Source organism: Triticum dicoccoides, chromosome 2B (assembly GCF_002162155.2).
Source record: "Triticum dicoccoides isolate Atlit2015 ecotype Zavitan chromosome 2B, WEW_v2.0, whole genome shotgun sequence".
NCBI classification, from domain to species: domain Eukaryota; kingdom Viridiplantae; phylum Streptophyta; class Magnoliopsida; order Poales; family Poaceae; genus Triticum; species Triticum dicoccoides.
Window position 1 is genome coordinate 125348168 of NC_041383.1, and position 6985 is coordinate 125355152.

The following is a 6985-nucleotide window of genomic DNA, read 5'->3' on the forward strand; positions in this document are numbered from 1 at the left end:
GGGGGGGCTTAAATCAATGTTATATTCATGCCGCAATCATGAGCTCTCAAGAGAAATAATTGTTCAAAGTTTTTATGCTCGGCTTTCTGATGACAATCACACCATGCTCGATACTTCATGTGCTGGCTCTTTTATGATGAAGACTATTGAATTTAGATGGAATTTATTGGATAGAATTAAACGCAACTCTGAAGATTGGGACCTCGACGAAGGTAAGGAGTCAGGTATGACACCTAAGTTTGATTGTGTTAAATCTTTTATGGATACCGATATTTTCCGTAAGTTTAGCACTAAATATGGACTTGACTCTGAGATAGTAGCTTCTCTGTGTGAATCTTTTGCTACCTATGTTGATCTCCCCAAGGAGAAGTGGTTTAAATATCATCCTCCCATAGAAGTAAAAGTAGCTGCACCTATTAAAGTTGAAGAAAAGACTGTCACTTATAATGATCCTATTGTTCCTACTTCTTATGTTGAGAAACCACCTTTCCCTGTTAGAATGAAGGATCATGCTCAAGCTTCAACTGCTATTCGTAAAAGAAATATTAGAACTTATACACCTCCTGAGCAAGTTAAAGTAGAACCTAATATTGCTATTGTTAAAGATCTCTTATCTGATAATATTGATGGGCATGTTATTCAATTCTATGGTGAAACTGCTAGAATTGCTAAACCTTGTGCTAGAGATAAACATAGATCTGTGGTAGGCGTGCCTGTTATTTCTGTGAAAATAGGAGATCATTGTTATCATGGCTTATGTGATATGGGTGCTAGTGCTAGTGTAATACCCATTGACATATACAAAGAAATTATGCATGATATTGCACCTGCTGAGTTAGAAGATATTGATGTTACAATTAAAATTGCCAATAGAGATACTATATCTGCAATGGGAATTGTTAGAGATGTTGAAGTCTTGTGTGGAAAAAACAAATATCCCGCTGATTTTCTTATTCTTGGTTCTCCACAAGATAGCTTTTGTCCCATTATATTTGGTAGACCCTTCTTGAGTACTGTTAATGCTAAGATAGACTGCGAAAAGAATGTTGTTCTATTGGCTTGGATGATATGGTTCATGAGTTTAATTTCTCTAAATTGAGTAAACAACATCGTGAGGAAGAATCGCCTTGTAAGGATGAAATTATTGGTCTTGCTTCTATTGCTGTACCTCCTAGTGATCCTTTAGAACAATATTTGCTAGACCATGAAAATGATATGTTCATGAATGAAAGAAGGGAAATAGATGAAGTATTCTTTAAACAGGAACCTATTCTGCAACACAATTTGCCTGTTGAGATCCTAGGGGATCCTCCTCCACCCAAGGGTGATCCTGTGTTTGAGCTTAAACCGTTGCCTAATAATCTTAAATATGCTTATCTTGATGAAAAGAAAATATATCCTGTCATTATTAGTGCTAATCTCTCAGAGCATGAAGAAGAAAGATTATTGAAAACTCTGAAGAAGCACCGTGTCGCTATTGGATATACTCTGGATGGTCTTAAGGGCATTAGTCCCACTCTATGTCAACATAAAATAAATTTGGAAGCGGATGCCAAACCAGTTCGTGATCCTTAACGACGTCTGAATCCTAAAATGAAAGAAGTGGTAAGAAAAGAAATACTTAAGCTCCTGGAGGCAGGTATAATTTATCCCGTTGCTAATAGTCAGTGGGTAAGTCCTGTCCATTGTGTCCTTAAGAAGGGAGGTATTACTGTTGTCCCTAATGATAAAGATGAATTGATCCCGCAAAGAATTGTCATAGGCTATAGGATGGTAATTGATTTCCGCAAATTAAATAAAGCTACTAAGAAAGATCATTACCCCGTACCTTTTATCGATCAAATGCTAGAAAGATTATGCAAACATACACATTATTGCTTTCTAGATGGTTATTCTGGTTTCTCTCAAATACCTATGTCGGCTAAAGATCAATCAAAGACTACTTTTACATGCCCTTTTGGTACTTTTGCTTATAGACGTATGCCTTTTGGTTTATGTAATGCACCTGCTACCTTTCAAAGATGCATGATGGCTATATTCTTTGACTTTTGTGAAAAAATTTGTGAGGTTTTCATGGATGACTTTTCCGTCTATGGTTCCTCTTTTCATGATTGCTTGAGCAATCTTGATCGAGTTTTGCAAAGATGTGAAGAAACTAATCTTGTCCTAAATTGGGAAAAGTGCCACTTTATGGTTAATGAAGGTATTGTCTTGGGGCACAAAGTTTCTGAAAGATGTATTTAAGTTGATAAAGCCAGAGTTGATGCTATTGAAAAGATGCCATGTCCCAAGGACATCAAAGGTATAATAAGTTTCCTTGGTCACGCTGGATTTTATAGGAGGTTCATTAAGGACTTCTCAAAAATTTCTCGGCCTTTGACTAATTTATTACAAAAAGATGTACCATTTGTCTTTGATGATGATTGTGTAGAAGCATTTGAAATACTTAAGAAAGCATTAGTCTCTGCCCCTGTTGTTCAGCCACCTGATTGGAATTTACCCTTTGGAATTATGTGTGATGCTAGTGATTATGTTGTAGGTGCTGTTCTAGGGCAAAGAGTTGATAAGAAATTAAATGTTATCCATTATGCTAGTAAGACTCTAGACAATGCTCAAAGAAATTATGCTACTACCGAAAAGGAACTTTTAGCAGTTGTATTTGCTTGTGATAAATTCAAACCCTATATTGTAGACTCTAAAGTAACTATTCACACTGATCATGCTGCTATTAAATATCTTATGGAAAAGAAAGATGCAAAACCTAGACTTATTAGATGGGTTCTCTTGCTGCAAGAATTTGATTTGCATATTGTTGATAGAAAAGGAGCTGAGAACCCCGTTGCAAATAACTTATCTAGGTTAGAGAATGTTCTTGATGACCCACTACCTATTGATGATAGCTTCCCTGATGAGCAATTAAATGTCATAAGCACTTCTCGTAGCACTCCATGCTATGCTGATTATGCTAATTATATTGTTGCTAAATTTATACCACCTAGCTTCACATACCAACAAAAGAAAAAGTTTTTCTATGATTTGCGACATTACTTTTGGGATGACCCACATCTTTATGAAGAAGGAGTAGATGGTGTTATTAGACGTTGTGTACCTGATCATGAACAGGAACAGATCCTACGCAAGTGTCACTTCGAAGCTTATGGAGGTCACCACGCTGGAGATAGAACTGCACATAAGGTATTGCAATCCGGTTTTTATTGGCCTACTCTCTTCAAGGATGCCCGTAAGTTTGTTTTGTCTTGTGATGAATGTCAAAGAATTGGTAATATTAGTAGACGTCAAGAAATGCCTATGAATTATTCACTTGTTATTGAACCATTTGATGTTTGGGGCTTTGATTATATGGGACCTTTTCCTGCCTCTAATGGATATACACATATTTTAGTTGCTGTTGATTACGTTACTAAGTGGGTAGAAGCTATTCCAAGTAGTAGTGCTGATCATAACACTTCTATTAAAATGCTTAAGGAAGTTATTTTTCTGAGGTTCGGAGTCCCTAGATATTTAATGACTGATGGTGGTTCACACTTTATTCATGGTGCTTTCCGTAAAATGCTTGCTAAATATGACGTTAATCATAGAATTGCATCTCCATATCACCCACAGTCTAGTGGTCAAGTAGAATTGAGCAATAGAGAGCTCAAATTAATTTTGCAAAAGACTTTTAATAGGTCTAGAAAGAATTGGTCCAAGAAACTTGATGATGCATTATGGGCCTATAGAACTGCATATAAGAATCCTGGGTATGTCTCCGTATAAAATGGTTTATGGAAAAGCATGTCACTTACCCCTCGAACTAGAACATAAGGCATATTGGGCTATTAAAGAGCTCAACTATGATTTCAAACTTGCCTGTGAGAAGAGGTTATTTGATATTAGCTCACTTGATGAATGGAGAACCCAAGCTTATGAAAATGCCAAGTTGTTTAAAGAAAAAGTTAAAAGATGGCATGACAAAAGGATACAAAAGCGTGAGTTTAATGTAGGTGATTATGTATTGCTATACAACTCTCGTTTAAGATTTTTTGCAGGAAAACTTCTCTCTAAATGGGAAGGTCCCTACGTTATCGAGGAGCTCTATCATTCCGGTGCCATAAAAATCAACAACTTCGAAGTCACAAATCCGAAGGTGGTAAACGGTCAAAGGATCAAACATTATATCTCAGGTAATCCCATAAATGTTGAAACCAACTCCAAAACAATTTTTAAGGCAATATTTCTCCGTTTCAGACTCCGAAAAGGAATAGGTATGTGGTACTGTAAGTAAACCGACTCCAAAACAATTTTTAAGGCAATATTTCTCCGTTTTGGAATATTTAGAAAAATAGAAAAATAAGTGGCAGTCCGGGAAGGACACAAGGCCTCCACGAGGGTGGAGGGCGCGCCCTATCCCCCTGGGTGCGCCCCCTACCTCGTGAGCACCTCGTGTGACCTCCGGACTCTGTTTTCTTGCACGATAAGTATTTTGGTCGGTAAAAATTCATTATATATTCTCCCGAAGGTTTTGACTCTCGTATCACGAAAATCTCCCTTGTTCTTGTTTTGAGCTGTTTTTCTGACATGTCTAGATCATCATGACGACCCCAAGTGCTTCCAAGGACAAGTTCTCCGAGAAGGTGATCAACCCTTACCTCGCGGAGGTGCTGTGACACCCTTAGACCATTGAGATGCGTGATGGGTTGCTGCACATCCGCGATGTTGAGGGACCAAAGGGAACCGGAAGCGTGGAGTCGAGGCTCGAAGCAATGGAGCAACAAGTTTTCAAATGCCAGGGGATGGTGGAGCGTGGAATCAACGCTAGCCACAAGATGCTCGCGGAGTTCACCAACAACTACGAGCCGGATGCCAAGAACACCGAGGAGGCCATCTTCAAGCTGCATGAGAAGACCGAGCACCTCCAAGCCCAAATTTATGATCTGCAAAATCAAAACTGTGAGTATGAATATAGATTCAAAAGGATGAGTTTGGCTGCAGATTTGAGGATTCCGGAGACTCGATCATCCTTCTATGATGGTGAGCCTATGCCATGGAAGGTGGACGACAAGCATGCATCATCGACAACACCTCCACCACCAACAACAAAGAAGGAGACTTAATCACATGGGTATGGGCACTCCCCTTGGCAACTACCAAGCTTGGGGGAGGTGCCCTAGTATCGTATCACCATCACAACTCCTATCTTTACCGTTTTTCTTAGTTCGATCCTTTTAGTAGTATCTTGATTTAGTAGAATAAAGTCTTGGCATGATCTAGTTTTGAGTTTCGCTTTACGATCCCTCTATGTAATCGAGTCCGTGAGCTATCTATATAATAAAGATTAGTGTTGAGTCAAGGGCTTGATTATTTTGCCATGATCTTGGGTGATTAGAAAGAAGAAAAAGAATAAAAAGAAACAAATAGTTCATATTGATCTTATTGAGAGTAATGACTTCACATAGAAAACAGTATGATGATTAAAAGTTGTTGGGAGTTAGCAAATATAGCTTTGGTCATCGTTGCAATTAATAGGAAGTAATAAGAAAGAGAGGTTTCACATATAGATACATTATCATTGACATCTCTTATGATTGGGAGCACTCATTAAAATATGACATGCTAAAGAGTTGAGGTTGGACAAGGAAGACAACATAATAAGTTTTGTTTTCTTACATCTAAGATAAAGTATGTTGTCATGGATCCTCTAACGTGTTGAGCTTGCCTTTCCCCCTCATGCTAGCCAAATTCACAGCACCAAGTAGAAATACTACTTGTGCTTCCAAATACCCTTAAACTAGTTTTGCCATGAGAGTCCACCATATCTACCTATGGATTGAGTAAGGTCCTTCAAGTAAGTTGTCATTGGTGCAAGCGATAAAAATTGCTCTCTAAATATGCACGACTTATTAGTGCAGAGAAAATAAGCTTTGTACGAACTTGTTGTGGAAGTAATAAAAGCGACGAACTGCATAATAAAGGTCCACATGCAAGGGGCAATATAAAGTGACGTTCTTTTGCATTAAGATTTTGTGCATCAACCTTAAACGCGCATGACAACCTCTGCTTCCCTCTGCAAAGGGCCTATCTTTTATTACTATTCTCTACTTTATGCAAGAGTCACGGTGATCTTCACCTTTCCTTTTTCATTTTATCCTTTGGCAAGCTCAGCATGTTGGAAAGAACATGATATATGTATCTAATTGGATGTAGGGGAGCATGAATTATTGTTGTTGACATTACCCTTGAGGTAAAAGGTTGTGGGGCAAAACTATAAGCCCCTATCTTTCTCTGTGTCCGATTAAAACTCTGTAACCATAAGTATTGCGTGAGTGTTAGCAATTATGAAGGACTAAGTGATAGTTGAGTATGTGGACTTGCTTTTAAGCTCTGACATAGACTCTTTCTGATGTTATGATAAATTGCAATTGCTTCAATGACTGAGATTATAATTTGTTGGTGCTCAATAAGGTTTCTGATTCATACTTTTGCATTGTGAAAAATCATCACTTGAACATAAGTATCATATGACAAAATCTTTACATGTTGCTGTTATGAAAATAATCATGACGCCTTCATGTCCGTATTTTATTTTCTATCGACGCCTCTACCTCTAAACATGAGGACATTTTTATTGTTATCAGCTTTTTGCTTGAGGACAAGTGAGGTCTAAGCTTGGGGGAGTTGATACGTCCATTTTGCATTATGCTTTTATATCAATATTTATTGCATTATGGGCTGTTATTTCACGTTATGTCACAATACTTATGGCTATTCTCTCTTATTTTACAAGGTTTACATGAAGAGGGAGAATGCCGGCAGCTGGAATTCTAGGCTGGGAAAGGAGCAAATATTGGAGACCTATTGTGCGCAACTCCAAAAGTCCTGAAACTCCACGGAATATCTTAAAATAAATAAAGAAAAATCGTCACCAAAGATGAAGGCCAGGAGGCCCACACCCTGCTCACGAGGGTGGGCCCCTCCCCCCCGCCCC